An 18,225-nucleotide genomic window follows, 5' to 3' on the forward strand; every position below is an offset into this window, starting at 1 on the left:
ATCTCACACTCAGTCCCCACGCTCTCTCACACAATCAATCTCACACTCTCACTCTCACGCTCTCACTCTCATACTCAATCTCACACTCTCATACTCAATCTCACACTCAATCTCACACTCAGTCTCACGCTCAATCTTACACTCAGTCTCACGCTCTCACACTACCAATCTCTCACTCTCACGCTCTCTCACGCTCAATCTCACACTTAATCTTACACTCAATCTCACATTCATTCTCACGCTCTCACCCTCTCACGCCCTCTCACACTCACGAGGGAGGTGTCCGGCACAACAAGACCCACGAAAAAGCGTCAATGAAAACGTGGAGGGCGATAAAGTGGGAGGACGGCCTCCCCCCTCCCCCTCCCCCGGGGGGCGAGGGGGAAGGGAGGGGGGGAGTCCTGTCGCGGCCTCGATAAAGCTGAGCCCGTAAAGCGCAATTGGGGGGAAGAAGGACAAGGGGGGGGGAGAAAGAGGGGGGGAAGGAGAGGGGATGAAAGAGAGAAGTGAGAGTAAAGAGAATGGATGGAAAAGAGAAAGAAACGAGAGGAAGGAGAGGGGGTGAAAGAGAGAGAGAGAGAAGTGAGAGGAAGAAGAGGGGATGAAAGAGAGAGAGAGAGAAGTGAGACGAAGAAGAGGGGGTGAAAGAGAGAGAGAAGTGAGAGGAAAGAGAGGCGGGTGAAAGAGAGAAGTGAGAGGAAGGAGAGGGGGTGAAAGAGAGAGAAGTGAGAGGGAGGAGAAAATGAGAGGAAGCAGAGGGAGTGAAAGAGAAATGAGAGGAGGTGAAAGAGAGAGAGAAACGAGAGGGAGCAGGACGAGAGAGGAAGGAGAGGGGTGAAAGAGAGAGAGGAGGAGTAGGAGGGCTGTTTTGAGAGGAGAGAGAGAGAGAGGGGTTATGAGAGGAGCGAGAGAGAAACGAGAAGAGAAAGAGAGAGACAGAGGAAGATAGGGAGAGATATTTAAAGAGAGCAGTATCAGAACAGAGAGAGAGTAGAGATTCATCTCTAACCTTAAAAGAACGGTGCGTGACTCTGGTCCATGGAGGTGCCACCAGGAAAAAATCGTGGGAATTGAGCGAATGTGTTCGAATTGGATAACTTGTTCAACATCAAGAGAATGATTTGGCTACCTCCCTTGTAAGGGGGAAAAGGCCTTGGTGTATAGACAGATAAATAGGGAGTGATAGTTAAATAGAACAACAAAAATCACACACACTCGTACACATACGCGTATATATATATATATATATATATATATATATATATATATATATATATGATGAAGGTGGAAAAAGAAGTCACGGGTCTAGTTCCGAGTTCCTGAGTGTATTCCTGACCGGTGGAATAAACTCAGAACTCGGAACTAGACCCGTGACTTCTTTTCCACTTCATCAACTTGTCACAATGTACAGCATATATATATATATATATATATATATTACTATATATTATATATATATATATATATATATATATATATACATACATATATATTTTCATTTATTTATATGTAATATGATATGGTTGTGTCTATTTCGTGGGCTGCTTTTGGAATTGCTTCGTTCATTTGTTGATTAAACACAGTAAATAGAATGATGTCCCTGCCTTTGTAATTTAATATATATATATATATATATATATATATATATGTATAGAATATAGTGTGTGCGTGGAATGGATTCAGGAAAATTTATTTAATAAATTAATTTATTTATTAATTTGTTTTGTACTTTTATTTATTCTATTTTATTTATATTTTTAATTGTTTATTAATTTTTCTTAATGTATCGCGGTATGATTCGTAAAGATAGAATTGCTGGCAACCTATCGACGACGACGATGATGATGATAATTGTTTCCTTAAAGGAAAGAGATTCGGGGAAGTTGATTAATGTTTTGTGGTTTATGATACAGGGATGACCCGTCATCCACGAGGAGCTAATATTAAGGTCATTACTTGTGGTGATGGTCGAGGGAATGGCGGTTCGAACCCTGGCCACCGTGCGAAATTCCTTTTTGACATTGGTTACCGCCGCCTTCCGATAGGGGGAACGTTAAAAAATCCTCATTGGTATTATACATTATTATTATTATTATTATTATTTTTTGTTTTATTTGGTTTTATTATTATTATTAGTCTCCAGGTATGAAATACTACTGCGTGATTCTGGTCCATAGGGGTGTCACTACAGTCCCTAGATCAGTGGTTTCTGGCTTGAGGCACCCTTGCCAAGCCTTTCTAGAAGTCCCCGGCACCCTTATTAGAAAATCTAGATTCTAGTTTGTCAGTATTCTGGTCCATAGGGGTGACTATTCCCTAGCATCAGTGTTTCTGGCTTGAGCAAAAAGCCTTTTGTCCCTGGATAATATTAGAAAATCTAGATTCTAGTCTTTACACTGATTCAGCATCAGTGTAACAAAAAGTCCCTGGATAAAAAAAAAAAAAAGGAACAAAAATGGATGAGAATACAAAAATATAAATGACAGTAATTTTTGCCCTGAATTTTGGTGGAACCCTGAGTTGATCTCACGGCATCCTCAGTTGATCTCACGGCACCCTCAGTTGATCTCACGACAAACTCAGTTGATCTCACGGCAAACTAAGTTGATCTCACGGCAAACTAAGTTGATCTCACGGCACCTTCAGTTGATCTCACGGCACCCTCAGTTGATCTCACGGCACCCTCAGTCGATCTCACGGCACCCTCAGTCGATCTCACGGCACCCTCAGTTGATCTCACGGCATCCTCAGTTGATCTCACGGCACCTCTGGTGCCGCGGCACACGGGTTGGGAACCACTGGCCTAAAGTGTCGACAGAATAAATTAATCGAATTGTGAAAATAATGAAAATGGTGATGAGAATGGGAAAGATAATAAAATTTCGAATATATTATTATTGTTATTGTTATTATTATTATTATTATTAATATTGAGGGAGGGAGGAGGGACGGAGGGGAGTGGAATATATAGGAAATGGAATGAGTGGGAGTGGTTTCTATGCCTTTTTCTTTTTGGCTACCCCCCGTGTAGGGGGAAAAAGCCTTTGGTATATGTATGTATTAATATTGTTATTGTTGTTATTACTATAATTGGTTATTATTTTTGTTATTATTGTTATTGTTATTATCGTTTGTTATTGTTATTGTTTGTTATTATTGTTATTGTTATTGTTGTTCTTGACTTTATTTCTCCAGCGCTTCTGTCCTCGTGTCGTATATTTGGTCTAGAACCTTCTACAGAAGAGACCCGGTCCAGCGGGTTGATTAATGAATTGATTAATTAATTGATTGCTAAAGGATGATTATGCAGATGACGCTGGTGATAGCGGTGATAGAGTTTGGAGGTAGAAGAAACCAATGATGAGGATGGAAATGAGTTTGAAAATGAGTTTGAGTTTGAAAATGAGTTTGAAAATGAGTCTGGGTCTTCAGCCATCTTGTTCATTTTCATCCATGTGGAGTAGAGGTGGATGACAAGTTGGATGTGGAGATGATGATGGTGGTGGTGGGGAGGGGGGGATGGTAGAAGAAGAATAGAGAGAGAGGGAGAGCGAAAGGATAGAGAGGGAAAACGAAAGAGAGAGAGAGGGAGAACGAAAGGATAGAAAGAGAAAACGAAAGAATAGAGAGAGGGAGAACGAAAGGATAGAAAGAGAAAACGAAAGAATAGAGAGAGAGGGAGAACGAAAGAATAGAGAGAGAAAGAGAACGAATGAATATAGAGAGGGAGAACGAAAGAATAGAGAGAGAAAACGAAAGAATAGAGAGAAAACGAAAGAATAGAGAGAGAGAGGGAAGGAGAACGAAAGAATAGAAAGAGAGAAAACGAAAGAATAGAGATAGAGAACAAATGAATATAGAGAGGGAGAAAGAAAGGAAGAGAAAGAGAACGAATGAATACGAAAGAATAGAGATAGAGCGAGGAGAAGGTAGGAGAGAGACTATAAGGAAAAGAAGAAGAGGAGGAAGAGGAAAACGAAGAATACGAAGCTCAAATAGGAGAGGAAGGTGAAAAGAGAAAAAAGAGCGAGAAAGAGGAAGGACAGGGGGAGGGAAATGAGGAGGGAGGGGGGGAGGAAAAATATGGAGGACGAAGGAGTAAAGATGGAGGAATTGGTGGAGGGAGGGGAGGGGGAGGGGGGAATGGACCTGAGAAGAATGCATTAAGGGGGACGATTGAGATGGACAATAATGAAAATTGATGCGGAAAATAGTGGAAATGGGGAGGGAGAAAACGATAGGGAAAGAGAGAGATAGGGAGGGAGAGAGAGATAGGGAGGGAGGGAGAGATAGGGAAAGAGATAGGGAGAGAGAGAGATAGGGAAAGAGAAAGAGAGATAGGGAAAGAGGGAGAGAGAGAGAGCGATAAGGAGGGAGAGAGAGAGAGAGAGACAGGGGAAAAGGGATATAGATAGGGAAAGAGAGAGAGAGAGATAGGTAGAGATAGGGAAAGAGAAAGAGAGATAGGGAAAGAGGGAGAGAGAGAAATAGGGAAAAAGGGGGAGAGAGTGATAGGGAAATAGAAAGATGGGGAACGAGATCGAGAGAAAGAGAGACGGAAAGAGAGCAAGAGAGTGATACGGAAAGAGAGAGAGAGCTGATTTGTTTTGGGGCTGCAGTGTACCAGCTTCTCTATCCTTGGGATGTATGATCCTGCACCGACCAGAAAGATAGAGAAAGAGAGGTAGGAAAAGAGAGAGAAGGATAGGTAGAGAAAGATATATATACGGTAGATAGATAGGAAAAGAGAGAGATAGGGAGAGGATGAGAGAGATAAGGAAGGAAAAAGAGAGAGAGAGAAGGAAAAGAGAGGGAAGGAAAGAGAGAGGAAGAAAAAGAGAGAGAAGGAAAGAGAGGAAGAAAGAGAGCTGTTTTAGGGCGCAATTCACTAGCGCTTCTGTCCTTGTGATGGACAGCCTCGTTCCGGCGAGAGAGATAAGGAAGGAAGAGAGAGAGAGAGAAGGAAGGAAAAGAGAGAGAGACAAGGAAGGAAAGAAAGAGAGAGAGAAGGAAGGCAAGAAAGAAAGAGAAGGAAGGAAAAGAGAGAGAGAGAGACAAGGAAGGAAAAGAGAGAGAGAGAAGGAAGGAAAGAGAGAGAGAGAGAGAGAAGGGGAGGAAACAAGGTGTGATGGGTAGAAGGTAAATTTACCTTGCCAGTTCTCCCTCGCGCGCGCGCTCACACACACACACACACACACACACACACACACACACACACACACACACACACACACACACACACTTACACAGCCACTCTTCAAACAATTAATTTGAGCTGTCATCATCTATTTCACAAAGATTCTTGCTAGTTAACGAGGAAATTGAGGAAACTGAAGCGTGGGAGAGAGAGAGAGAGAGAGAGAGGGCGGAGTGTGGGATGTGAGAAGAGAGAGAGAGGAGAAATGTGTGAGAGATGAGAGGAGCTAGGAGGGAGAAAGAGAGAAGGAGAGGAAAATATAAGAAGTGTGGGAGTTGAGGAGAGTGGAGAAAGAGAGGAGAAAAGTGTGAGAGGTGAGGAGAGAGAGAGAGATGTTCAATTCTTCTGACACTACACAAACTTCTTAGAAATTAAAGAGTATGGAGAGGAAGGATGAAATAAGAGAAATATAGGCGGGGAAGGTGAAAAGAAAATAGAGACGGAAAAAAGAGGGAGAAGAGGAGAAAAGAGAGGTGGGGAGCAAAGAGAGAGATGGGGAGAAAAGAGAGAGATGAGAAAAGAGAGAGATCGGGAGAAAAGAGATGGGGAGCAATGAGAGAGATGGGGAGAAAAGAGAAAGATGAGAAAAGAGAGATGGGGAGCAGAGAGACAGACGGGGAGAAAAGAGAAAGATGAGAAAAGAGAGATGGGGAGAAAAAGATGAGAAAAGAGAGATCGGGAGAAAAGAGATTGGGAGCAATGAGAGAGTTGGGGAGAAAAGAGAGATTGAGAGAAAAGAGAAAGGTGAGAAAGATGAGAAAAAGATGGGGAGAAAAGAGAAGAGAGAGATGGGGAGAAAAGAGAGATTGAGAGAAAAGAGAGAGGTAGGGGGAGAAGAGAGAGATGGGAGAAAAGATAGGGAAATAGATGGGGAAAAGAGAGAAATTGGGAGAAGAGAGATGAGAAAGGAACGATGAAAGGAGAGAGATGGGGAGAAAATAGAGATGAGGAGGAGGGAAAAAAGGAAGGGGCTGAGAAGAGAGTAATGAAAAAGAGAAAAGAGGAAGGGAAGAAAAGAGAGGAGAGAGAGAAGGGGATAAGAGGAAGGAGATAGGAAAATGAAAGTGAAACAGGAGGAGAAGAGGGGAAGAGGGAAGCGAGGAGGTTGGATAACGAAAGAAAACGGGAAGAGGAAGTGGTGGAAATATGGAAGAAAACGAGAGAAGAGGAGGAGGAAAGAGGGGAAAGGGAAGGAGAGGAAAAGAGTGAGGGAGAAGGAAGTTAAGTGAAAGAGGGGAAGAAGAGGAAGTAGACAAAAGAAGGGGAATCAGGAAGGGGAGAAAGAAGGGGAAAGAGCATTCGAAAAGGGGAACGAGGGAGGGGAGATAGTGAGTGAGGGGAAAGGAAGGAAGTGGGAATAGGAGCAGGAGGGAGGAAGAAGGAATTAGAAAGAAAAGGAAGAGGAAGACTAGAGGAGGAGGAAGAGGGAGTAAGGAAGAAAGGAAGAGGGGAAATGAGAACGAGTTTGGCGAGTTATGAAGACTGTAAAGGGGAAGAGTGAGGGAAGAGGGGAGACGAGATGGGAGCTTGGGCCCTTTGAAGAGAAAATCGAGGGGAAAGGCAAGACGAGGGGAGGAACGGGAAGGAGAAATCTTAGAAAAGAGGGGAATTGTAGAAAACGGGAGGCACAAGAAAGGGGTAAATAGAAAATAAGGATGGCACAAGAAGGGGAATCATAGAAAAGAGGGGAAATCGAAAAGAGGCATTGAACTAGAAAAGTGGGAAGGGAAATCTTAGAAAAGAGGGGAAGCCCAAAAAGAGGGGAAACTAGAATATAGAAAAGAGGGGAAAATCTTAGAAAAGAGGGGAATCATAGAAAAGAGACAATAAAAAGAAAACGTGGAAAATCGTAAAAAGAGGGGAGGCACAAGAAGAGGGGAAACTAGAAAAGAGGGGAAAACATAGAGCAGAAAAACGTCACAAGAAGGGGTGGAGTATTAAGAGACACAAAAAGAGCTTAAAACAGAAAATATATTCTAGAAAAAGAGTGGACAATTTAGAAAGGGGTTATACTAGAAACTAGGGGAGATTCCAGATATAAGGGGAAATAGTACTGTATATAAAAGAGGGGAGTTTCTAGGAAGAATATTCTTGAAAAAGTGGAGATTCTAGAAATGAGGGGAGATTCTAGATACAAAGAGAAATAGTACATAAAAATTGGGAGCTTCTAGAAAAGAGGGGAGACTAGAAAATGTAGAGATTCTGTAAATGAGGGGAAATTCTACAAACTTAATGTTCTTGAAAGGAGGGGAAAGAGTATAAAAAGAGGGGAGATTCTTGAAAGGGGAAAGAGTATAAAAAGAGGGGAGATTCTTGAAAGGAGGGGAAAGTATAAAAAGAGAGGAGACTCTAGATTCAAGGGAAAATAATATATAAAAGCGGGGAGCTTCTAGAAAGGAGGGGAAACAGTATAAAAAAAGAGGGGAGATCCTAGAGAGGGGAAGTATGCAAAATAGGATGCATATAGAAAAGAGGGTAGGTTATAGAATAGAGGGGAGACGAGAAGAGGGACTAGAGGGGAAATTGTTAAAAAAAAAAAGGAAGTATATAAAAGAGGGGAGTTTCTTGAAAGGAGGGGAAAGAATATAATAAAGAGGGGAAATTCTAGATTCAAGGGGAAATATTATATAAAAGCGGGGGAGCTTCTAGAAAGGAGGGGAAAGATTATAAAAAAGAGGGGAGTTTCTAGAAAAGTAAGTAGGTTCTAGAATGGAGGGAAGACAAGAAGAGGGACTAGAGGGGAAAATGTTAAAAAAAAAAAAAAGGAAGAAGAAGAAGAAGAAGGGGAGTTGGAGAAGTAATTGAGCGTGGCTGGAGATGAAAGAATGATCCAGTGGAAAGGGAGCAGGGTAAACGAAGAACAGTCGGGCCTGTAGGCGCTTCTTCCTCCCCTTCACCCTCTCTCCTCCTTCCCCTTCCCCCACCCCCCGTCCCCCTCCCCCTCCACTCCCCCTCCCTTCCCCCCCTCCCTTCCTCCTTCCGCCTCCCTTCCCCCTCCCTTCCCCTCCCCCCCTCCCTTCCCCCTCCTTTCCCTTCCCCCCCCCTCCTTTCCCCTTCCCCCTCCCTTTCGCCCCTCTCCATTTCCCCCTCCCCTCCCCCCCTCCATTTCCCCCTCCCCTCCCCCTCCCCTTCCCCCTCCCTTTCCCCTTCCCTTTCCCCTTCCCCTCCCCTCCCCCTCCCCTTCCCCCTCCCCTCTTTTCCCCTTCCCCTCCCCTCCCCCTCCCCTCTTTTCCCCTTCCCCTCCCCTCCCTTTCCCCCTCCCTTCCCTTTCCCCCTCCCCTCCCTCCCTTTCCCCTTCTCCTCCCTTTCCCCTTCTCCTCCCCTCGCCCCCCCCCTCCCCCTTCCCCTTCCCCTCCCCTTCTTTTCCCTTCCCCTCCCCCTCCCTTTCCCCGCCCCTCCCCTCCCCTTCCCCTCCCCTTCCCCTCCCTTTCCCCTCCCCCTCCCTTTCCCCTTCCCTCCCCCTCCCTTTCCCCTTCCCTCCCCCTCCCTTTCCCCTTCCCCTCCCCCTCCCTTTCCCCTTCCCCTCCCCCTCCGTTTCCCCTTCCCCTCCCCTTCCCCTCTTCTTCCCCTTTCCCCGTCCCCCCCCCCTTTCCCCTTTCCCCTTCCCCTCCCTTTCCCCTCCCCTCCCCCCTCCTCCTTCCCCTCCCCTCCCCCTCCCTATCCCCTTCCCCCTCCCCTCCCTTTTCCCTTCCCCTCCCCTCCCCCCCCCCCTCCCTTTCCCCTCCCCTCCCCCTCCCTTTCCCCTTCCCCTCCCCTCCCTTTTCCCCCTCCCCTCCCCCCTCCCTGTCCCCTCCCCTCCCCCCTCCCTTTCCCCCCCCTCCCCTTACCCTTCCCCTCCCCCACCCCTTCCTCTCCCCTTCCCCTTCCCCTCCCCATTCCCCTCACTTTCCCCCTTCCCTTCCCCTCCCTCCTTCCCTCCCTCTTCTCCTCTCCTCCCCTCCCCCTCCCTTTCCCCTTCCTTTCCCCTCACCCTCCCCTTTCCCTTCCCCTTCCTTTCCCCTCCCTTTCCCCTTCCCCCTCCCTTTCCCCTTCCCCCTTTTCCCCCCTTCCCCCTCCCTTTCCCCTTCCCCCTTTTCCCCCTCCCTTTCCCCTTCCCCCTTTTCCCCTTCCCCCTCCCTTTCCCTTCCCCCTCCCTTTCCCTTCCCCCTCCCTTTCCCTTCCCCTTCCCCCTCCCTTTCCCTCTCCCCTTCCCTTTCCCCCTCCCCCTCCCCCTCAAATAGAATATCCCTTGCAGGGAATATCTCTATACGAAATAAATTCCCACAAGGGGTGGGGGGAAAATCCCCCCCAGGGAAAATATTCACCCAAGGATTCCCCCTCCCCCCCTTTGTGGACCTCTTCTTCGTCGTCTTCATTTTCTCCCACCCTCCTCCCCCTCCTTCTTCTTCGTCGTCGTTTTCTTCTCCCCTCCTCCTCCCACTCCTCGTCCTTCTTCTTTTTCTTCTTTTTCTTCTTCAAGTCCTACTTCTTCGCTTTCTTCTCCTCCTCCCCCTCGTTGTTGTTGTTGTTTTTCTTCTCCTCGTCCTCGTCCTCCTCGTCCTCCTCCTCCTCCTCCTTCCCTTTCTTCCTCCTCCTTCTCCTCCTCCTCCTTCTTCTTCTTTTTCTTCTTAATCTTCCTTTCCCTCTTTTTCTTTTCTTTCTTTTTCTTTTCCTTCTTCTCCTTCTTCTTTTCCTCCTTGTTTTCCTCCTCCTTGTTTTCCTCCTCCTCCTCCTCCTGGGGATTATTTTCCGCCACAGTGTGTGTGTCTGTTTGAAATATGAAAGACGAGGAGGAGGAGGAAGAGGAGGAGAAGGAAGATGAGGAGGAGGAGGAAGAGGAGAAGGAGGGAAGGAAGCGAGGAAAGAAAGACGAGAACAAACACGTGACTGCAAAATACCACGTGATAAAACAAGAGAGGGAAAGAGAGAAGAGAGAGGGAAGAGAGAAAAGAGAGGGAAGAGAGAGACAAGAGCCAATAGAAAACCCCACGAGAGAAAACAAGAGAAAAGGGGAGGGGAGAGAGTTTGGAGAATTAAGACGCTCGCACGCACACACACACACACACACACACACACACACACACACACACACACACACACACACACATGCACACATATATATTCACACATGCACACACATATATATTCACACACACACATGCGCACACATACACACACGCACACACATGCACACATATATATTCACACACACGCATATATATTCACACACATGCACACACGTATATATATTCACACACACATGCACACACATATATATATTCACACACATATATTCACACACACATGCACACACATATATATATTCACACACACTCACACACATATATATTCACACACACACACACACACACACACACACACACACACATGCGCACACATACACACATGCGCACACACACACACACGCACACACATGCACACATATATATATATTCACACACACATGCACACACATATATATATTCACACACACTCACACACATATATATTCACACACACACACACACACACTCACACACTCACACAAAGAGATATAGATACACGCACACACACGGACTTAGACAACCATGCACACATACGCACACACACACACACATACATGCACATACGATACACACACACACACACACACATACGGTACACACACACACACGCACACACACACACATACGATACACGCACACATAGACACACGCACATAGATATACACACACGCACAGACACACACAGACACATGCACACACAGACATTCATACACACATGTATATACACACGTAGACACACACACACACACACACACACACACACACACACACACACACACACACACACACACACACACACACACATACACACACATAAAGAGAGAAAGAGAAAGAGAGGGAGAGAAAGCCAATTCGTTAGCAGTCATGTTTGTGTGGAAGGAGGAGAAAGAAAATACGACGAAAGAAAGAAAGAAACGCGGAAAAGGGGAAACGAGGGGAAGGGAATAGAGCAGAGCGGTTGTCGGGAAGGAAGGAGTGCGGAGGACAGAGGGGAAGGATAAGGAACCAAAAAGGGGAATAAATAAAACAAGGGGAAATGAGGGGAATATGAAAAGGAAAAATGGAAGGGGAGGGATGGAGGAAACAAGATTGGACGAAGGAAAGGAACGGAAGGGAAGTGGAAGACTGAAAGAACGGGGGGGAACGGGGTGGCCGAAAAATACAGAGACCTCAAGAGAGAGAGAGAAAAGAGAGACCTCAAGAGAGAAAGAGAGATGGAGAGAGTGTGTGTGAGAGAGAGACCTCAAGAGAGAGAGAAAAGAAAGACCTCAAGAGAGATGGAGAGAGTGTGTGTGAGAGAGAGACCTCAAGAGAATGAGAGAGAGAGAAAAGAGAGACCTCAAGAGAGATGGAGAGAGTGTGTGTGAGAGAGAGACCTCAAGAGAGGGAGAGAGAGAAAAGAGAGACCTCAAGAGAGAAAGAGAGATGGAGAGAGTGTGAGAAAGAGAGACCTCAAGAGAGAGAGAGAAAAGAGAGACCTCAAGAGAGAAAGAGAGATGGAGAGAGTGTGTGTGAGAGAAAAGAGAGACCTCAAGAGAGATGGAGAGAGTGTGTGTGAGAGAGAGGTGAGAGTCTCCAGGAATGTAAGTATTGGAATTCTTACGGATAGTTGACGAAGATGAGAGTTAGCGACAGCGTTGTGGACCCGGTCAAGTACGCGGTACCCCAGGGATAGCCCAAGACGCTAACGAAGACTCTTCGTGACCCAGTTACAGTGACCTCCCAGAGGTCATGACCCTTGTAGAGTGACCTTTCCTAGGGGCGAATGAAATCGACTGGTGTAAGCCATAATAAAGACTGTTAGGTGATTTGGTTTTGCCAATACTGTGCTTCGTGTTGTTAGTCTGCTGTCGGCCGGCGATTTTATTCAGAACATAGGAATGGGGGAGACTGCAAGAGACCATAAGGCCTACACTATACAGTTCCATGCCCATTACCACCTGTCATTCCTATCTTTAAAGCTATTTTATATTTTGTTAAAACAATCTATAATTTCAGCGCTTACTAACTACCTGGTTACTAAGTCTATTCCATTCGCTGACCACCCTATTAGTAAACCAATTCTTGCCTATTTCCTTCTTAAATATAAAAATATCCAATTTAAATCCATTACTACGAGTCCAACCCTGCTGTCTTAATATGATGACCTTGCCTGCATGACCCTTGTTAAAGCCCTTGGCCCATTTGAATACCTCTATTACATCACCCAGCACACTTCAACTATCCTGAGAGCTCAAGTTAAGGTGCATAAGCTCTTTGGGGGGAGGGGGAGTGGATTAGATCTTTGTAGATCGACTTTTACCAGCGCTTCTATAACTACGGATAGTCTCGACCCTTTCCTAGATTAGGGAAAGGGGAAAGGAAGGGAAAAGGAGGGCAAGAGGGAAGGAAAGTAGGTAAGTATATGAGACCTGTTGGAACGAAAGGAAAAAGAAAATAGAGAGGGAAGAGGAAGGGGAGGAAGGAAAAGAGAGGGGAGAGGAGGGAGAAGAGAGGGGAGAAGGGGAAAAAGAGGGTAGAAAGAAAGATGGAGGGGAGATGAAGAAGAAAAGAGGGGAGAGGAAGGGGAGAAGGGGAAGAGGAGGGGGAGGAGGGAAAAGAGGGAAGGAGAGGAGGGAGAATAGAGGGGAGATGAGGAAGAAGAGAGGGGAGAGGAGGGAGAAGGGGAAAAAGGGGAGGAGAGGAGGGAGAAGAGAGGGGAGAAGGGAAAACAGAGGGGAACTGAGGAAGAAGAGAAGGGAGAGGAAGGGGAGAAGAGTGGGACAAGGGGAAGAAGAGGGGAGATTAGGGGGGAAGGGAAAAGAGAGGGGAGGGGAGGGGGGAAGAGAGGGGAGAAGGAAGAAAAGATGGGAGTGGAGAGGGGGGAAGGGAGTAAAGATGGGAGTGGAGGGGAATAAATGAGAAGAGAGGGAGAGGAGGAAGAGAAGAGGAGAAGGAATGGGAGAAGAGAGGGGAGGAGAATAAAGGAGGAGAGGTGGGAAGAGAGAGGAGGGGAGAAGAGAGGGGTGGGGAGACTAGGACGAGAAGAGAGAAAAGATGGGAAGAGAAGAAGAGAGAAGTGGAGAATAAGGGAGGAGAGAGGGGAGATGAGGGGAGAGAGGAAGGGGGAAGAAGAGAAGAGAGAAAAGACGGGAGGGAAGAGAAGAGAGAAGTGGAGGAGGTAGAAGAAATGGGACAAGAGAGGGGGGAAGAAGAGTAGGGGAGGAGAGAGAAAAGAGAGAAGGGAGAAGAGAGGAGAGGGGAATAAGGGATGAGAGAGGACGGGGAGAGGAGGAGAGTGGGGAGACTAGGGAGAGAAGAGAGAAAAGAGAGCAAGAAGAGAGAAAAAAGAACAAGAAGAGGGAAAAGAGAGAAGTGGAGGAGATAGAAGAAATGGGACAAGAGAGGAGAGGACGGGAAGAAGAGAAAAGAGAGAAAGAAGAGAGAAAAGAGAAGTGGAGGAGGTAGAAGAAATGGGACAAGAGAGGAGAGGAAATAAGTGAGGAGAGGAGGGGGAGAAGAGATAAGTGGAGGAGATAGAAGAAATGGGACAAGAGAGGAGAGGAGGGGGAGAAGAGAGAAAAGAGAGCAAGAAGAGAGAAAAGAGAGAAGTGGAGGAGATAGAAGAAATGGGACAAGAGAGGAGAGGAAATAACTGAGGAGAGGTGGGATGAGAGAGGAGGAGGAGAAGAGAGAAGAGAGAGAAGTGGAGGAGGTAGAAGAAATGGGACAAGAGAGGGGGGGTGGGGAGAAAAGAAGAAGAGGAATGGATGGAGCGTGGGAGGAGTTGGTTGGGGGGGAGGAGGGGGAAGCAATAATGACAAGGATGGGGGAAGGGGGGAAAGGGTGGGAGGACACAGGGACACACACGAGGCGGACTTTTTGCCATACGGCTCCTCAGGCGGTGCTTGTCCTCCTCCTCCTCCTTCTCCTCCTCCTCTTCCTCTTCCTCCTCTTCCTCTTCCTCCTCCTCTTCTTTTCATCTTCCTTTCCATCTTCCTCTTCCTCTTCCTCCTCTTCTTCCTTCTCCTCCTTCTTCTCTTCCTTCTCCTCTTCCTCCTCATCTTCCTTCTCTTATTCCTCCTCCTCGTCTTTCTCTTCCTCCTCATCGTCATTCTCTTCTTCCTCATCATTCTTTCTCCTTCCTCCTCATCATCTTTCTCTTCCTCCTCATCATCTTTCTCCTCCTCTTCCTCCTCCTCTTCCTCCTCTTCCTCCTCCTCCTCATCCCTTTCCTCCTCTTCATCCCTTCCCTCTTCCTCATCCCTTTTTTCCTCCTCATCCCTTTCCTTTTCCTCTTCTCCTTCCTTATCTCCTTCCTCTTCCTCATCCCCTTCCTCTTCCTCTTCCCTTTCCTTTTCCCTTTCCTCTTCCCTTTCCTCTTCATCTTCCTCTTCCTCTTCCTCTTCCTCTTCCTCCTCCTCCTCCTCTTCCTCTTCCCTTTCCTCTTCCTCCTCTTCCTCTTCCCTCTCCTCTTCCTCCTCTTCCCTCTCCTCTTCCTCCTCTTCCCTCTCCTCTTCCTCCTCTTCTTCCTCCTCTTCCTCCTCCTCTTCCTCCTCTTCCTCCTCCTCTTCCTCGTCTTCTTCCTCCTCTTCCTCCTCTTCCTCTTCTTCCTTCTCTTCTTTTACTCCTCTTCCTCTTCCTCCTCCTTCTTCTCCCCTTCCCTCCTCCTCTCTCTTCGTCCTCCTCTTGCACTTTCTCCTCGTTTTTCTTCTTCCATTCCTCCTCGTTTTTCTTCTTCCATTCCTCCTCGTCTTCCTCCTCCTCTTCCTCCTCGTCGTCGTCCTCGTCCTCGTCCTCCTCCTCCTCTTCCTCCTCGTCCTCCTCCTCCTCTTCTTCATTTCCCTCCTCTTCCTCGTCGTCGTCCACGTCCTCCTTCTCTACCTCCTCTACTTCCTCCTCCCCTCAATCCTCCTCCCCCTCCCCAATTTTTTCCCCCCTCCCATTCTACCTCCTCTGGACTTTATGTAGATTTTTTTTCGAATGCTGACCCTCCCCCACCCCCTCCCCCACCCCCTCCACTTTATGTACGACCCTCTGTGGAGCCGCGTGTTTGTCCGTGTGTGTGTGTGTGTGTGTGTGTGTGTGTGTGTGTGCGTGCGCGCGCGCGCGATTTAGGTGTAGGTCAGAATGGAAGGAGAGGAAACGTGTGTTACACATTGTGTGTGTGTGTGTGTGTGTGTGTGTGTGTGTGTGAGAGAGAGAGAGAGAGAGAGAAAGTATTTCAGTGAGGTTACTTTTCCGTTGCTTGTCACTGGTTATGTCTTCAGAGAGAGAGAGAGAGAGAGAGAGAGAGAGAGAGAGAGAGAGAGGTGGGAGGTAGAGAGAGAGAGAGAATGGGAGGTATAGAGAGAGAGAGAGGGAGAATTAATACCTCGTGACTAATAACCAGCGTTTCTATCCATGGGTGACAATGTTGACCCCCACAGAGGTAGTGGTATACAAGTAGTATACCACAGAGGTAGTGGTATACAAGGAGAGTTTGATGAAGGAGGGAGAATATTATGGTAGTTAGTCATTAGCATTCTTTACATATTAATTTATTAATTCTATTTTATTTCGTTTACTTGTATTTGCATTTAATTTATATTTCTTCTAATCTTATTATTTTTCTATTCTTATTATTTTTATTTATTATTATTAATTTGTTGATGCATTTATTTTTTATTAGTCTTGGTAAAGAATAATGGATGATCTGGTCCGTAGGGGTGTTACTGAGGTCTTTAAGTATTGGAGTTATAAAAGTCGTAAAGTCAAAGAGAGAGAGAGAGAGGGGGGAGGGAGAGAGAGAGAGGGAGGAAGGGGAGAGAAGAGAAAATAGGATAGAAGGAAAATGTGAATTAAAGGAATAACTGGAGGAGGAAGAAGAAGAGTAGGAGGAAGAGGAGAGGAGGAGGTGGAAGAAGCGGAGGAAGAGCAGGAGGGGGAAGAAGAGGAGGAGGAAGAGGAGAGGAGGTGGAAGAAGCGGAGGAAGAGCAGGAGGGGGAAGAAGAGGAGGAGGAGGAAAAGGAAAACAGATACAAAAGAGGAAAATAAAATTGTTATGGTTTGATTGAAAGGAGGGAGGGGAAGGAGAACGACTGAAGTAAACGCCAAGGAAGAGGAGGAAGGAAGAGGAGGAACATAAAGGAACACAAAGGAAGAACAAACAACAGCAGGCCTACTGGCCCTAACGAGGTTGTTTGTGTTAACTAAACTACACTACAGTTAAGGAAACAGGGAGAAAATGAACTAACACTACTGCTATCACTATCCTATCCAATTAATCCAATTATGATTAAATGTCTGGTTGTCATATCTTTTATTGCAAAGGATAATATTTTATTTGCGGATTAGATTCCAAGTATTTATCTAAGCGATTTTTAAATGTTGTTATCGTGTTACTTTCGACGACAGTGGAAGGTAACGAATTCCACACGTTAACAACCCGGTTAAAGAAGAGGTGCTTACTTTCGTTCGTAGAGAATCTTTTGCCAATTACTTTGAAATCGTGGCGTCTTCTTGTATTTGATTGGTCTAATAAGAAGTAATCTTTGACATTAATGTTGTCAAAGCCTTTGAACATTTTAAAAACCTCAATCAGATCTCCTCGCATTCTTCTTTTTGAGAGGGAGAATAAGTTTAGATTTTTTAGTCTTTCTTCATACGGCAGATTTCTCAGCCTTGGTATCATTTTGGTCACTCTCCGTTGTACTCTTTCTAGTTTGTTAATATCTTTCTGGTAGTATGGGGACCAAAATTGTACACAGTATTCGAGATGGGGACGGACCAAGGAATTATAGAGGTTTAGCAATATTTTTTTCTGATTTATTTTCGAAGACTCTTCCGATGAAGCCAACTAATTTGTTTGCTGTTTTAACAACTTCTGAGCAATGTTGACTTGGCTTCAAGTCATTTGATATTAAAACTCCTAGATCTTTTTCTTTAGTTACTGAATCCAGTATTTCGCCATTCATTTGGTATTGGATGTGATCATTGTTACCTCCAATGTGCATGACTTTACATTTGTTAACGTTAAATTTCATTTGCCACTTGCTAGCCCATCTTGATAATTTATCTAGATCGGATTGTAGAGTTTCTTTCTCTTTGGTGGTTGTTACTTTACCGGCAATTTTTGTGTCATCAGCAAATTTTGATACTTTGCAGAGGAGGCCGTCATCTAGATCATTTATATATATTAAGAACAAGACGGGTTCCAAAATTGATCCTTGCGGTACGCCACTTTTAACGTCGAGCCAGCTAGATGATGCCCCGTTAATTACGACCCTCTGTTTTAGCTCTGAGAGCCAATCTTTAATCCAGATGTAGATATTGCCAGAAATACTGTGCATTTTTTATTTGTCGAGCAATCGTCTGTGGGGGACTTTATCGAATGCCTTCTGAAAATCTAGATAGATTATATCAACAGATCTACATTCCTCGTATTTGTTAAAGACGTCATGAAAGAAGTCAAGGAGATTAGTTAGACATGAGCGTTTGCTACGGAAGCCATGTTGTGAATCTTTCATAATCTTATTTTCTTCTAAAAAATTTACTACGCTATCACGGATAATTGTCTAGCAGTTTGCACACAATCGAAGTCAGGCTAATCGGTCTGTAGTTGCCTTGTTGTGATTTGTCCCCTTTCTTGAATATTGGTGTTACGTTAGCACATTTCCAATCTGATGGGACTTTACCGAGTGCTAATGATCTGTTGAAGAGGATGCACAAGGGTTTACTGATTTGATTTTTGACTTCTTGCAGAATTCTAGGTGAAATTTTATCAGGTCCCAGGGCTTTATTTATTTTGAGCTTATCAATCACTTGTACGACATCCCTCTCTGTAATTATGAGTTGATTTAAAACGTTTTGGGACATTTTATGTTCTGGTGGCTGATACACTGAGCAATCTTCGTCTGTGAAGACGGATGCAAAAAAATTATTAAGGATTGAGGCCATCTCATTTTCATCATCCGTATGTTTTCCTTCATCGTTATTTAATGGTCCAGTGCCGCAGGTAAGCGT

This window comes from Oratosquilla oratoria, chromosome 40 (assembly GCF_046742065.1).
Source record: "Oratosquilla oratoria isolate Oo_2021 chromosome 40, ASM4674206v1, whole genome shotgun sequence".
Taxonomy (NCBI): Eukaryota; Metazoa; Arthropoda; class Malacostraca; order Stomatopoda; family Squillidae; genus Oratosquilla; species Oratosquilla oratoria.